Source organism: Eurosta solidaginis, chromosome 3 (genome assembly GCF_040869045.1).
Source record: "Eurosta solidaginis isolate ZX-2024a chromosome 3, ASM4086904v1, whole genome shotgun sequence".
NCBI lineage: Eukaryota > Metazoa > Arthropoda > Insecta > Diptera > Tephritidae > Eurosta > Eurosta solidaginis.
In genome coordinates this window covers 61,804,377-61,821,594 of record NC_090321.1, presented here as the reverse complement: position 1 = coordinate 61,821,594, position 17,218 = coordinate 61,804,377, and the positions used below count along the sequence as shown (strand labels likewise).

The following is a 17,218-nucleotide window of genomic DNA, read 5'->3' as shown; positions in this document are numbered from 1 at the left end:
CAAGCTCGCTCGTACACTCGCTTGCCTTGCTTTGTTTAGCTTTTTACGCTCTTCTGGGTAGACTTGGCTAGTTTAGAGTTTGTCTTCAAGCCAAATTATGGCTTGTCTCTATTTATTACTTTAAGCCAACTTTGGTTTGATCTATTTGTTGCTCTTTTCCTCTACGGGGTTTTCTGTTATTTCTCTAAATAACCACAAACTTTTTGATTGACTCGATGGCCCAACTAAAGCGTTGGTTGAATTTAGTGTGCGCCGACCAGTTTATGCAGGCAGACGACGGCCACAAATCGGTTTGTTGATAATGTGTGTGTATTTGTGTGCGTATATCTATGTAGTATATGTGTAAATGTGCCAAATACATAACTAAGCAAGCAAGTAAATATTAAATCGTTAAGGAGATCGCTAAGTGGATATTCCTACTTGCGAAAAAAAATCACAAAAATAAAAAAATAAAAAATTATATTTTCTGTATTTACTTTTGAAGGGATTATTTAAAAAAAATTGCACTCAAAACGTTAGCAAACTTACATATTAAGCGTGTAAAAATCAATGGAAGTGCTGAACAAGAAAACAAAAGTGAAAAAATTATTCAACAATAGCAACAAAGCAAAATAATTAAAAATTGCAATAACAAAAAATATATATATATGTAAATTAATAACGCAGCGGTATTGAGCACGACGTGCCATCACGACAAAACGGCAACGTTCGAGTTAAAAAGGTAACGACATAAAAAAAATATAAAAACAACTCAAATGGCAACAAATTTAACAACAAAAACAGCAATAAAATTCACAACAATAACAACAACAACAATTGTATCAGCATCAACGCCTTAACTTACCGTTTTTGCAATCTCTGTTGTCAGCAGCATTGTTGAAATCTCTTACCAACTCAATTCGCCTGTTGCAAAATCACAGAAAAAAAACGAAAACAAAGAAATATGAAAAATTGTATGTTATTTTAAATTGGCAAAGCAAACGCAAAAAAATACACTGCTGCTGCACAGAGAAGGTGCGGGTATGCCGGGTGTTCATATCGAAAAGTGAAGCTGTGCTAGATTTGGTATAAAAAAAAAAATATTAAAAGAAAACATAAAAAAGCCAATGGCATTTAAAAATTTCGGTATTAACTTTTTTATTTAAAAATTTATTTGAATTTTATTTTGTGACAACAAAAGCAGTGCAAATAAATTTTTGTGCATTTAAAAGGCAATGAGTTGTATTTAGTAAACAAAGCTGAACATAAACTTATTAATTTTAAAAGTGAATAATGGACGGATTAACTTCGAAAAACCACATGTGATTTGAATGTAAGTAACGTACAACCATATTTAAATAAAGTGCAAAATAGGATATGCAAAAGTGAAGTGAATTTGTATTTTTCAGTTTTCGAAATATTTTTTTAAATAAAATTAAAAAAAAAAAATTGTTGAGGGTGTTCCTTCGCTCCATTTTTATAGAAAGGTGTACAAATTTAGCAATTTTTGTTTACAAAAAAAAATTTAGATTTCTTGAATTATTTTTTCCAAATTTCGGAAAGAAAAAATTCTAAGAATTCAATTTTTTTTAATGAAAAATGTATATAAAATTTTAAGACTTGGGTTGTTTCCATAGTTTCCAATACAAAATTTTATTCAAGCCATGGTTAAAGTATATATGGTTGTCTCATCTCTACAGCAACAACATACCTTTGTTCAGATTGTCAAAATCTGAGTGTTGGTGTTATGCAAATGGAGTGCGGAGGGATAATACTACCTTGCAATTTTTGTGTATTGTGGGAAAATAATGCGCTAAATTAGATGCATTTACTAAAAAAATAACTTAAAATCATGTGAAACTATTTATTTTATAAACAAAATTATTAAAAAAAAATATTGTTTATTGAAAACGGTACTTACATTAATTAATAATAATATTAAAAGCTAGGAAATAATTGGGTAGGTCTAGATAATTAAATAAAAGCGCTGGACGCGTCAAATTTCTATTTGTAGTCATAAGTAAGACCAACTGAACCTTAATCAGGTTATGCTAGCGCCCAACGCTTTTATTTAATTGTCTGATCAAAGCCCTAGATTGATGAGGAGTGTAATGACTAGTACATAGGACCTACCTAATTATATTCTAGCTTTTAGTATTATTATTACTTAATGTAAGTATCGTTTTCAAAAAAACCGATTAACTTAAAATTTTTTTTAATTATTTTATTTTCAAGTGTTCCAAATATGAGTCAAATCGGACCACAAATACGATTTTTTGAAATATTTCCCTCCATGCGCCACCAATCGGAGTTTTTTCCTATTACACTAGTCAACAATAGAAATTACTTTGAAGTCTAACTATTTAATTTCTATGTATTATGGCCCCCTAAGTACAAAAACATCCCAGATTTGTAATTCTATGGATAAATTTTTTTTTCTTTTTCAAAAATCACGAATTTTCACCGAGGACTTTCCATTTATTTTATCATATATTGGAAATTACTTATCTAAATTCGTTGATATAAACACAAGTGGATTCACCGCAAAATTTCCTGCAAGTCTTGATAAGAAAATTGTTTTATATGATCGACGATTGTGGAGTTATTCGTATAAAAATGTAAAAAAATATTTTTTTTTTGCAAAATCGAACATTTTTTTATATTTCAAAAATTCATATAAATCGAAGGTTTTAAAAACTTACCATTTTTATTTCACGGTCTTAAAACTGTAAACATTATTAAAAATTTAAACCTTATTTCGTGAAAATACAAAAATAAATGTTGGTTTTATTGACAATAAAGTGAAAATACCCAATTTAGCGAATATTTTGCATATCAAACCTATTATTGTTTTTGACAAACAAATTATTTAGGTATGACATTTTGCGCAACTTTGTCTTTTTAAAGCTTACTACGGGCATCGCCAGAAATGAGAAAACTCCATAATGACACTCAAGAAATTTTTCCCCGTAAATTTTTCGTAAGGCAAAACGCAGATCATAAGAAACAAGTAAGGAAGGCTAAGTTCGTGTGTAACCGAACATTACATACTCAGCTGAGAGCTTTGGGGACAAAATAAGGGAAAATCACCATTTAGCAAAATGAACCTAGGGTAACCCTGGAATGTGTTTGTATGACATGTGTATCAAATGTAAGATGTTGATAATTATTTAAAACGTAGTGGGCCTTAGTTCTATAGGTGGACGCCTTTTCGAGACATCGCAATAAGGGTGGACCGGGGGTGACTCTAGAATGTGTTCGTACGATATGGGTATAAAATTAAAAGTATTAATGAGGGTTTTAAAAGGGAGTAGCCCTCAGTTGTATATGTGAAGGCGTTTTCGAGATATCGACCAAAATGTGGACCAGGGTGACCCAGAACATCTTCTGTCGGGTACCGCTAATTTATTTATATATGTCATACGACGAACAGTAGTCCTGCCAAGATTACAAGGGCTTTTGATTTCGCCCTGCAGAACTTTTTCATTTTCTTCTACTTAATATGTTACGTGTCACACCTATTTTACAAAGTTTTTTCTAAAGTTATATTTTGCGTCAATAAACCAATCCAATTACCATGTTTCATCTCTTTTTTCATATTTGGTACAGAATTATGGTATTTTTTTCATTTTTCGTAATTTTCGATATCGGAAAAGTAGGCGTGGTCATAGCCGGATTTCGGCCATAATTTATACCAAGATAAAAATACTTCAGATAAGTACGTGAACTAAGTTTAGTTAAGATATATCTTTTTTTGCGCAAGTTATCGTGTTAACGGCCGAAGGAAGGACAGACGGTCGACTGTGTATAAAAACTGGGCGTGACTTCAACCGATTTCGCCCATTTTCACAGAAAACAGTTATCGTCATAGAATCTATGTCCCTAACAAATTTACAAGGATTGGTAAATTTTTGTTCGACTTATGGCATTAAAAGTATTCTAGACCAATTAAATGAAAAAGGGCGGAGTTACGCCCATTTTGAATTTTTCTTTTATCTTTGTATTTTGTTGCACCATATCATTACTGGAGTCGAATGTTGACATAATTTACTTTTATACTGTAAAGATATAAAATTTTTTGTTAAAATTTGACTTTAAAGAAACATTTTTTTTAAAGCGGGCGTGTTCGTCATCCGATTTCTCTAATTTTCATTTGGCACACATATAGTAATAGGAGTAATGCGCCTACCAAATTTCATCATGATATCTTCAACGACTGCCAAAGTACAGCTTGCAAAACTTTTAAATTACCTTCTTTTAAAAGTGGGCTGCGCCACGCCCATTGTCCAAAATTTTTCTAATTTTCTATTTCGCGTCATAAGGTGAACGCACCTACCAAGTTTCATCGCTTTATCCGTCTTTGGTAATGAATTATCGCACTTTTTCGGTTTTTCGAAATTTTCGATATCGAAAAAGTGGGCGTGGTTGTAGTCCGATTTCGTTCATTTTAAAAAAAGATCTGAGATGAGCGCCCAGGAACCCACATACCAAATTTCATCAAGATACCTCAAAATTTACTCAAGTTATCGTGTTTACAGACGGACGGACAGACGGACGGGCATGGCTATTTGAATATCTTTTTTCACCCAGATCATTTTGATATATAGAAGTCCATATCTATTTCGATTAGTTATGCCGTTTGGGATTACCGTTATGCGAACAAAGTTAATATACTCTGTGAGCTCTGCTCATCTGAGTATAAAAATGCCTCATACTGTATGGAAAATTTAAGTTGCCAACGCTGGTTTTCGTAAGAAAGAAGTGTGGTCATATACATATATTTGTTATCAAATATATACAACCTTTTCCTTGAGACATTTCTTGCGATGTTCTTAGAATGCTTAAATTATAAAAACAAAAACATCCCAAATTTGTAATTCTATGGATAAATTTTTTTTCTTTTTCAAAATCACGAATTTTCACCGAGGCCTCAAACCCTTTCGCAGGTAGTGGTTAAAAAATTTACAGACTCATTAGATGCCTGCCCTGTATAGTATACTGTCGCCGATTGTGACAAACTTAACGAAAAAAAAGATACATACTTTTAAAAATCGAAGTGGCCTGCGACTATTTAAAGTAATTCATTTAGTTCATTCAATGTTATTTAACTAGCATTCCTGATCGCGAATAATCAAGTTGTCAGGAACAGCAAAAAACTATTATTTGGATATTTTTCCCTTCAAATCTTGGTGATGTCAGCGACAAGCATGGAGAACGATTTCACCAACAACTTAAGTCAATGGAGGAGCGTTATCAAGGATTCTGGAAGGAAAATATGATGGGGGATTATAATTGGTTTCTTATACGAGAATCAAATTCAGAAAATTACAGTAGACAAGCAAAAAGTAGAAACTATTTTTAAATATTTCAAGTACTAAATTTTGTAGAATTTCTTTAATAAAGGTATCTTAAATAGCTAAATAAACAAAAATATTAACAATACATATTTTGCCTTCATTCACTTAATTGTTAATAATATTACCGTTTATCCATGGATTTTCATGAAAAAAAGCTTGCCTTATTTGGAATGTTCACATTTTGCGATCATATAATAAAAGTTGTAAGTTTTTGTCTCTTTCGATTTTTTACGAATTAAAGAAAAAAAAAAAGAATGGAATTTTTAATACAAAAAATTTTTTTTTTTATAATGCGATGCAAATAACTCTGAAACCAATAAGTATTTAAAAAAAATGGTATTTAAACAATTTTAAGGTAATTTCATTTGCTAATTTATGCTGTCTTCTCCAACAAAATCGGACAACCCGTTCCAGAGATATGATGAAATAAATGGATCTCCATTTTCAAAAAAGGCAAATTTCAGAAAAAAAAAAAACAAAAAAGTATTCATAGAATTTTAAATTTCGACCATTTTTATAATTAGGGAACTATAGCAAATAAAAAAAAAAATAGTGGTGGTCGTGGGTAATGCAAAAAGTTTAATTTTGTAGAGCAGTGTTGTTGCATTGTCATCGGGTTCTCAACTATATTCAAAGTTTCAAACTTTTAGCTTATCGGGAAGTTACTTAAATTTCAATTACAAAATTCTGTTCGCTACACAGAGTCAAGCTAAATATAAAACCGTTTAAAAATATACCACCATGGTAGTAAATAATTGTCAATGTGTTGGTTTCATTTTGAGTTTGCCATCTCGTTTTAACAATGCCTATACCATTGAAATAAAATCAGCTGATGAGATGAGCCAACCGTACAATTGAGCCATGATTTAAGAATACGGCAAATAGCAGACCTTGGACTGGCCTAAATATCTTTTGTTGGCGCTTTTCGAGTTTCAGAAAAAATTTAGAACTAATGAAATTTTTTTAGAACATACAGTGATGTTCAATGAAATGGAGCGATACCCTATCCTAAACGTATCAATAGAAAACTAAAGGAATCTAAGGATTCAAAGATTTTTAACTAATAGGTAAAAAAATATGTGTGTATATATATGTATTAGTTCAACTCATAAAGTCTAAGCCTTTACGTCAAAATTTAAAAATTTGTCGCAGTACCCTATTAGAAGCGTGACTCCAAGTTGAGCTAGGCGAAATTGCTTACCCTTAAGGTCGAGCCACAATAAATTTTTTACAGATGTGTTCAACGCAATCCAGTAACATCGCCCACAATCACGAAAGATGTTTCATTTGTAAATATAAGGGGACTTCAGACTTAGCAATTGAAGGTTACTCACATACTTGCTCACATATTTTGTGTTGTATTAATTTTTTAAATAGCAGTTTTTAACTGTGAAAAATGTTAGAAAAGTACCAACGAGTGGGAAAAATAATTACATATGCAAAGTCTGAAAGCACACTTAGACAAAACAAATGTCAAATTCTTCTTCTTCGATCTACAGTTCTATCCAAAAATGTAACCTTATTCATAAACACTATTCACTCATATTCCTCTTCGAGGTTATGCTGTATGCTTTACAGTGCAATAGTATTTTGAATGAAACCATACTGTGATTCGCAGTGTTTAATATACAGCTTCCAAGCGGGCTGCTTAGTAGTTCTCATAATACATCATAAATATTTTAGGCTGGCCGTCACAGTAGTTGGACGATAGTTCCATAACAAATTTACGACGTACTTGAGAGTTAAATGGTTACCCCAGCGGGTTAGGGGGCTTAGAATATACCCGCGGCAGGTATGCCTGTCGTAAGAGACGACTTAAATACCAAATTGATTGGAAAGGTTGTGTAGCGCAACCCTTTCAAGGGGTTGTCAGCGCCAATATATAGCTTCTCCAACTCAATTGTGTACTACCCTTGGAAAATCGTGATCGTTAAACAACCGAGGCTCTGGCGACTCCAAGATCCTCATGAATCAAAGGGGGGGGGGGGAGCGGTCTGGCCTAGAAGTTTTCATGTCATCATAACAAATTGTTCCCGAGATGGTCGGGCTAGTACCTTAATGGTGCTTGTTACCAGAACGTACCGCATCTGCATCCGTCAAAGGACCATCAACATCGATAACACTCCCCAAAGCCTTCGGGGAGTGTCCTTATCGCTACAACAATAACAACAGAGTTAAGTGGCTTTCACAAACAGGTATGCCACCAATTTAAGATAACTTGGGACACCAGAACGGGACGTAATTCCTACCAAAAACTAGTGGATTGGAAGGCCAGTTATTGCTCAGAAAATAATGAATTGTCGAAAAATTATTGTAATTTTTGATTTTTGATGGCCTTGTTTATTTAAAAAATGTAGGATTTTGTGAGCTCGAGGCCTTGCTTTGAATAAAACGCTATGTTAATATTCATATATTTATTTGGTCGATATTTCGACTTCAATCTGAAGTCATTTTCAAGATTGCATTAAAATGCATGATCGACTCTCGAAAACTTATTGTGCTAAAAAAAAATTGTATTTAATGCTTTCAATTGAGCTTTTCATGAGCTTTTTACACGACACGACTAAGTTAAGAAATTTCTCTTGGTTGCATTGATTGATATCATCGGCCTAAACACCCGCGCTGTTAGTTCTGCTTACTCCAAATTGGAAAAAGAAGAGGTAAAGATGGGTTTGATGGTGAATGAGGACAAAACGAAGTACCTGCTGTCATCGAGCAAAGAGTCAGCGCATACGCGCCTTGGCAACCACGCTACTGTTGGCAGCCCTAATTTCGAAATAGTAAAAGTCTTCGTTTATTTGGGAACCAGCATCAATACTAGCAACAACATCAGCACTGAAATCCAGCGAAGAATCAATCTTGCTAATAAATGCTAATTTGGACTAGGTAGGCAATTGAAAAGTCAAGTCCTCTCTCGGCGAACGAAAATCATACTCTACAAGTCACTTATCGTACCCGTCCTGCTATATGGGGCAGAAGCATGGACTATAACAACAGCAGATGAAGCGGCTTTGGGAGTGTTTGAGAGAAAAGTTCTTCGAAAGATTTATAGACCTCTACGCGTTGGCCATGGCGAGTACCGAAAAAGATTTAATGATGAGCTGTACGAGCTATACGCAGACATCAACATAGTCCAGCGAATTAAAACGCAGCGGCTGCACTGGCTAGGCCATGTTATGCGAATGAAAGATGATGCTCCGGCCAAGAAAGTGTTTCTATTGGAACCCGTCTATGGAAGCAAAGGTAGAGGGCGGCCCCCACTCCGCTGGAAGGACCAGGTGGAAATGATTTAAACTCCCTTGGTGTAACCAATTGGCGCCGGTTGGCGAAGAGAACGAGCGACTGGCGCGTTTTGTTGGACGGCCGTAACCGTTTAGACGGTTAAGCGCCAATTAAGTAAGTAAGTAAGTAAGACAATGGGACATATCAAGGAATTTTGAATTCTCGGTATTATGGTTTACGCTTTATGCATCCAATTAACGTACCAATATTCAATCCATAAATGCGCCTTGCCTACCAATTAAAATAGATAAAATTTGGTCCACCGGTTGCAATGGGGTTTTCATTGAAATGATATTGAAAATGCCTGGCTCTATTTCATAGAACAGAGCTGCTCAACCCCTATACACTTATAGCACTTTGGTTTTTGTTTTGCCCTGAAAATATAGGCACATTTACAAATTCACACCTTGAATATAAAAAAAAATCATACCACTCCCATATGCTCTCACATACATATGTATAAATTCGGTTCATATTAAAGTGCCTGAATTTCATATGAAAGTGCAAAGAAAGAACACTTCCATATGAAGCCAAGACACCTGCTATGATATTAAAATTTACACTAACAAATTGACAACAAACAATTTTTCAAAAATATTGTAGCACTGAGGAAAATTTAAATTAAACATTTATTCATTAAGGGGACTATACAAATTCTTTAAGCATTTACAATTTTTTTTCTCAATTTAAACAAGTTTCCGTGTAAATTTAGTTTTGTATATGTATTGTGATCAGAACATCACCTTAGTATTATTTTTTATTGTAAAATGAACATTTTTTTAAACTGAACAAGTTCAAGTGAATACAGTAAAATTCTCTTACTTGGTGTCTCAACCATCACAGTCTGATAGTTGAAAAATTTGTGTACTTAATTCGTTTTCACTTAAATGTACTCGATTTAAATTTTAAATTTAACTGATGTTAAAAATTTAAAAACAATTTTGAAATAAAACCTAAAAGTTGAAAAGAACCAAAATTTGGAATTTTGCAGTGTGGTCCCTCTTTAATATAAACAAAAAAATCAAGTGAAATGCTAACACTTTTCGGATTAATACTGTGACGAATATTAGCAACAGTAAGGGACACTGTCATCTCTAAGCCGATATTGAGCAGTCACTTGTATCTACATAAACAAATTAACTATTATGTCTACACATGTGTACATACAGCAGCGGAGAGATACTCCAAAAAGTATGCAATCATCAGCAAAGTAGTTCTCACACATACACATGCATATTTCTGAGATACTCACAAAAGTATACAATCTTCAGCGAACTAGTAAATTCTAGAAGGAGAAACACCTAGAAATATGCGAACGAGGAAACCGAAGAGTATAAAAGCAGCACCAGTTTAGGCATGAGCAATCAGTTTGATTTAAGCACGCTACCAGTTGCGAAGTATAAGTGTTATTGTGAAGTATTTTTATAGTATTCTAATAAAGAACATTTTGCATTATTGAAAATTGGAGTTATATATTCAACAGTTTCGCGATAGGAACGTTAGCAGTAGGCTGCAAATAACCGGAATTTCCCTAAATTCGTTACAATATCAAAACTAACATTGGTGTACTCTCAAATTTTGCACCAAAATAGTTAAAAAGTTTGGTGTATTTGTACAGTATCACACTTTTTGGAGTGATATCAAAAGAAACAGAAAGAATTTGAAGTCAACGCTGTTGCTCGTTTTATTGAGTAATGGCGGATGCAATCAGTAAGCCGCAGTGGTATGGTTGATGTTGTTTTAACAGTGCTTCTCCCCATTCAATGGGTACGACCACTCACAAATTGTCATCAAATCTCTCTAAATGAAGTCAAAGGAAACTAACAGTTTTAACAGGGGGACCAAATGGAAGTTGCGGCTATAAGCGTAGGTTCCACATAACAGTCGAAAAAACGGTTGGTGTCATGTGGGGATACATTGCATGCAGGACATATATTACGTATGTCATGTTTGAAGATTCCGCACAAGTAAAAATTTGACCTGTTACAGTATTCGGAATGAAGTTGGGCCAGGGTGATTCCTATCTCCTTTAGATTTTCATAGCAGAAACACACTCGGATTGCTTGCCAAACACTGCCAAGTGGCGACTCTGCTTTAAACAACTTTTTTATAAATGAAAAAACTTGTTTCTAAATTTTTGATCTTTGCTTTACCCAGGGCGTGAACACAGGATCTTCGGTGTATCAGGCAGAGCACGCTACCATGACACTATGGCGGACGCTAATCAAATACATATAAATAGTACTGCTATAACAGTAAACAGCGCAAAATTGCTAATAACGCAGTGCTGTAAAAACAATGTCACTGATCACGTTCTGTTGAATGCGCCGAAAAATATTCTACACAATTTTGAATTCAAAAGAAAGAGTATATAAATACCAAAGCGTGAGTGAAAGAGATGGCAACAAAAAGGTAAATTAGTTAGAGACACATTACAAAGTGTGCAGTGTGTAGTGTGCTTAGTAACCATCGCTGTGTGCAAATTCTATAATTTTTCTCTAATAAATATATATGTATATATGATGACCGCCTTGATGTGGCGGTAGCGTGCTAAACCTATCACACTGAAGCTCCTGACTTCGAGGCTTAAGACCTTCAAGGAAGCTTCATTAAATTTAAGTTCTAGAGTGCTGCTTTTTAAACGGTTTTATTTAGTTTGACTCTGTGTAGCAAGCATTACGATTTTTTTAATTGAAATTTAAGTAACTTCCCGAGAAGCTACAAGCTTGAAACTTGGATTATAGTTCAAGACCCGCAAGGATCGAAATATTTAAAAAATGTACTTGTGGTCCGATTTGGCTCATATTTGCGACAAATATTACATACATGAATAGAAAACGACATATGAAAAAAATCACCGCCAGGTAGCACAAGGATCTAGATAGTCAAAAAAATCGTATTTGGGGTCCGATTTGGCTCATAGTTTTTGTAGGTAACATTTTTTTGTTTTATTTATTAAAGGCTGTAACCATTTGGATAATACTTCCTACATAGATAAAACGCTGCCAGGCTTAACAAGGTACGGCTTTTATTAAGCTAGAAGTTATCAGATATAAAAAAAACACACACTGAAATGTGCTCATATTTGTCAACAAAAAACAAGTAAGGACGGGACTGTCTTCGGCTGTGCCGAAGACTTCATACCTTTCATGAATGGGGCTGAACAATAATCTTATCCCGTTCGTAATCTCCAAATAATTGGATGTATAAGATAAGAAATAAATAGTGAACAGATGTACATACCTAACGATTTTTAAGATAAATATAAAATAAAAAATTGCAAAAACCCCCCTTATCTGAACGACCGGTTGTATGGCATATATATTATATATAGCTCCGATCAAAGTGATTTTTTCAGAAAATCGTCTATGATATATTAAGATATATATCACCGAGTTTCACGTTTATACTTTATAAATTAAGGGAGAATGGCCAAAAATCTTTCTATCTGAACGATCCGTTGTATGGGATATATACTATAAATAGCTCCGATCAAAGTGATTTTTTCAGAAAATCGCCTATGATATATTAAAATATATATCACCGAGTTTCACGTTTATACTGTCTAAATTGCGGCAGGAATGACCAAAATCGTCTTATCTGAATTACCGGTTGTATGGGAGATATATGTTATAGTGGTCCAATCCTACCGGATCCGACAAATGTCTAATATGTCACAAAAATACATCCTTGTGCCAAATTTCATTGAGATATCTTAAAATTTGAGGGACTAGTTTGCGTTCAAACAGACATACGGACGGCCAGACGGATGGACGGATAGACGGAAATGGCTATATCAACTCAGTTCGTCGCCCTGATCAATTCGGTATACTTAATGGTGAGTCTATCTTCTCAACGTTACAAACTTCGGACCAAAGATAATATACCATTTCATGTCAATCGTATTTGTGCTCCAATTTGGCTCATATTTGGGACACATATTACATACATGAATAGAAAACGACATATGAAAAAAATCACCGCCAGGTTGCACAAGGATCGAGATAGTCAAAAAAATCGCATTTGGGGTCTGATTTAGCTAATATTTTTTTGTATGTAAAATTTTTTTTGTATTTGTGTTTATTAATTAAAGGCTGTAACCATTTGGGTAATATTTCCTACATAGATAAAACGCTGCCAGGCTTAACAAGGTATGGCTTTTATTAAGCTAGAAGTTATCAGATATCAAAAAAAAACAGACACTGAAATGTGCTCATCTTTGTCAACAAAAAAAAAGTCATACAATAACAGAAAAGACAAAAATTAATTGCTAACTCCTGTGAGCAAACACACTCACACCACCACACACGAACACACGTACAACACCAAAAAGCCTTTAAGCAACAAACGTACAGGCAAAACCAAAAAAATGTCGCAATAGCTGCCGGCAATAAAGCAACAACAAAAAAAAAATTATTTTAACTTGTTTTGTTTTTTTTGTGCGATTCTTGATCACTTAACATTTCTTGACATTTTGGATGTATCTATATATTTGTTTGTGGGTATGTGCTGAGGCTGCATCTTCTCACGCAATTGTCAGAATAAATTTCATATACATAAATATTTTTGTTGTTTTACATATAATTGAATTGCATTTCTTTACAATTTCATTTTAATTTCATATCCGTATTTTCTCATTGTAATTTCAAGCTCAAGCTCATCTTCTTTTTGTTGTGTTTTAATGAGTGTTAATGCTTTATTTTATAAATATATATTTTTTTAATTTTATTAGTTTTGCGTCTTACTCCATTTGCGATTATTTTTTTATTTTTTCCTTTGACGCTTACTTCATATGCGAAACGTAGTATTTAATAATTGCCTTACAGCCGTAGCTCGCTTACTCGCACGAGTGTTCTTAGCCTGAACTGTGGCTATACGCGCGGCGATCGAAATTTCCTCGATCCTTTGGACAAACTAAAAAGTCAAATTTACAAAATAAAACACGCATACAATTCAAAATACTTAAGCGCATAGTCGATACGATTCAGTAACCGTAGCTAACGTAACGGTGCATAGCGTAACGACAAATACGTGTTGTAAAGTGTTTGAAAATTTTGTAGGCGGGTTTTTTATTATTGTGAAAGCGGAAATTTTTCAAAATTTATAAGCGTTGACTTATTCAAAAAATTAAAAGTGAAAATGTGTTAAAATTAAAGCGAAAACGAAATTTGTTTAAAAAATTCGTTTCGAATAACATTAAACACATTAGACAGTGATTCTCAAGTGTGGTCCGTTCTATATGTTGAAGTGATTACTGAAACAATTTTGGAGCTGCTTTGGATATCTACACGTTCAGCGATTTAACAACAATTAATTGTAAATATGAAACAACAATTTTTTTTTATTTATAAGAAAAAAAAATGATCAGTCTTATTAAGTTTCAAGGTCAAACTTTAAAAGTATTTTGCATGTTCTTTCAATACCATAAAAACAAAAGCTCAGTACTTTATACAAAATTCACAGTAAGTGAAAAAATTTCAAAATTTTTACAATCATGCTTTTCAACTCTTGATTATGAATTTAGAAATTGTCTTTTTTTTTGGGTGTTCAGTTTCAGTGATTGCATTTGCTACTCCAGAGTAGCACTAGCAACGCAAAACGGCAGTGCTATAGCTTCGGCTCTGAAGATGTACAAAAGCTTAGAAGCTTAGAGCAGAACCGTAGCATGAAAACGTGAACGCATTTCTAAGGCTCTGTTGGGAGCTATGTCGTGTTGCAGAGCGTAGCAAATAGCAAAATAAAAGCTGTGAACGAAATGCTATTTGTAGTAAGCACGACGTAAGTGATAGCAAAGCCTAAGCATTGCTATCACTCTTCTTTGCTACGGCTCTGCTCTATGCTATGTTCATGTTCAGAGCCAGACCAATAGCAAAAAACCTCTCCAGAGCAGCATAACATTTTCATTCAGTGTTCAGTTTTCTTTAACAAAGTGCAAGTTTCAAGATGCCAACGAATAGCGTTGAATTTAGATATTATTTTGTGGAAGCTGTTTTCCATTTTTCGTTAAAACAAATGTTGTTTCTTTTTTATATTAAAAAAAAAGGATGTCATTTAAAAAGCTGTGTAACTGTATTTTTCGTTTATTAAAAAGATGCTCTTTTAAATTTTCGAAAACTTTTGCACAAAAAAAAAAGGTATCGAAATAAAATTGTTAATATGTATGTAAATGATTCAATGAAATCTGTGCTGAGTAAATGACATGCATTTGGGTATATAACGTCGCCCGCTTGCCAGAAGCATGAATGTGCCAAAATGATAATGTTGTGAAATCGAGTTTCAAAGCTTATTGCTCCCTCAAAATTAGAAGAATTAGTTTCTAATGTTAAAGTGTATCTATATATTATATTCACACTATGCTCTTTCAACTGAGATAAGCGCTCTGCTCGCATCCCTTCTATTTTCCGAGATTTAACACATTAATTTTTCTGGCACAACAAAAATTTTAAACACTGATCTAATTTTTTGTTAACACAGCTATACAAAAAAACTAAAAGTAGTCGAATGAGGTAATTCGACTCATGTTTTCTATACATTTTGATGCGCTGAATCCACATACGCTATAAGAATTGGCCAAAGTGGTCATGGTATGGACTTAACCTCAAAACACGTAAAAAATCACTACAAATTGATTTTTAAATAATGTTAGGACCAAGCGAATACCTGCTAGGCCAATTCTGTTGGAGGATTGGGATTCAGAGCATCACAGTACTTGGGAAAACATCCGCGGCTTTGACTTATCGAAAGTATGTATGTAAATGAAAAATTTACACATTCAATTCAATTTCATATACACGAATGTGTTTTTATTTAAGATATTTTTGCAAACTTAGAACTAGTTCTTATTCTCATCAGAATCAGAATCTTCTGACTTATTGGGTTTGGCTAAAGCGTTGCCCTCAAGATTTTTATAAAAAGAATGTTATTCTTTTGATACAACCAGTTTTTCACAAAATGTTTTCCTGTATTTTAGTTTTGATTCGAGAAGAGGCAACGGCTTCGAATAAATCAGTTTGTCTGCAATTAAACAACTATCTTTTTTTCGGATATACAGCTATTAAAAATTCTTCATTGGTATAATTTTTTATGGAGAATACCTTATGCAGCACATCTTTTGTGTATCTCAACTAGCATATATATCGCATGGGTAATTTTATAGATCCCTGAGTAAAATAATTATAAATAAAAAAATCGTCATACTATTGTGTGTGAACCTGGAAAAATTTTGGTGAGTTACGAGTTGGTGCCCAACATTCAGGCACGTATACCGGAACATTTGAACATACTGTTACGAATTTAGTGCAACTCCTGTTATTTGCCACCTTCTGCTAACGTTCGAATCACTATACTGTTGAATAAATAACTACAATATTCGATAATGCAAAATGGTCTTTATTAGACTACTTTCAAAATAACACTTCTACTGCTCGACAGATTGCGTGCTTAAATCAAACTGAATTCTGATTGCTCAGCTGGCGCTTTTTATAATCTGTGCTGTGTCGCTCGCATACTTCTAGGCGTTTCTATTTCTAGAATCTACTACTTATTTGTCAGCTATAAACTTATCAGCTATAACTACAGATGCACGCCTAGAGCCCCTCATATGCGCTTGTATATGTGAGTGATACTTGCACAAATGATTGCATAGTTTCGGGAGTATCTCGGATATATGCATGTATTTGTGCGTTACTCCCCGCTGCTTGTAATGACATATGGGTAGACATAATGATTGATTTGTTGATGTGAATACAAGTCACTGCTTAGTATCGGCTTAAAGATGTGAGTATCACTTAGTATTACTAATATTCGTCATAATACGAATGTGTGCTGTTCTTACTATTTTTCAAAAATTGTTTAGCCATATCAACGGGTGTGTCATTCAAAAAGGAAAATCATTACCTTGTTGCCAGCCAGAAACATGAATGTGCTACACGAATGTGCTACATTTATTTTTCTGGCTCAAATTTTGTGATTGAATTGTGCATTCATGAAAATGGCACTGCAAATTATTGGGGCTTCCATGTGCGTAGGAAGCTCTAGATTTAAGTAGAACCTAGAAAATCTAAAGGGTAATATAACGAAGCCTATAACACAAAATCGGAAAAATTGCACATTCATGCTTCTGGTTAGTGGGCGACGATAATTACAAAAAAAATTGGTTAAATGCTGACTGTGTGAAAAAGTTTATAACTAAAGTGTTTAAAATGTGGCTTAGACAAATTTAACATAATAATTAAATTTCTCACGTTCAAACAAAAAAAAAAAATAATAAATTTTTACAAAAAATAAACTTTCAAGTTTTGAAAGCTTTGAAATTTGTTTAGATAAACTCACAAATATTTCTACAAACACAGCGATGCGTGGATGATAAGTTTCGGTATCCGCCGATCCTTAATGAGGTTCATTTCGGTTACCAGGATTAAATCGGCGGGTACCAAAACATGCAATCAGTACATCGCTGTGTTTGAAAAAATATTTGTGACTTTATCTAAAAAATTTCAATAAAAAATTAAGTCTGTATTTAAAATTATTTCAATAATAATTCAAGTTTTTTATTTAACTTTACTTAATAATAATGACTTTTCTAATGCCCAATTTTATTA

The 17,218-nt window shown here is 33.5% G+C and overlaps 1 protein-coding gene across 13 annotated transcripts in view; it reads left to right on the top strand.

Annotated features, from left to right (window-relative positions):
• Positions 1-237: 237 nt before the first annotated feature.
• The window catches only part of sona (sol narae), a 457,038-nt gene continuing 440,057 nt past the window's right edge, over positions 238-17,218 (top strand). For 3 of the 13 annotated variants that reach the window (XM_067771980.1, XM_067771979.1, XM_067771978.1), the window contains exon 1: positions 244-1,312. The gene's annotated coding sequence lies outside the window, so the exon portion shown is untranslated. Of the gene's footprint in view, positions 1,313-13,470; positions 13,935-17,218 lie in introns of those variants that run through there. The other 10 variants (XM_067771971.1, XM_067771970.1, XR_010950642.1 and 7 more) reach the window with 7 other exon arrangements.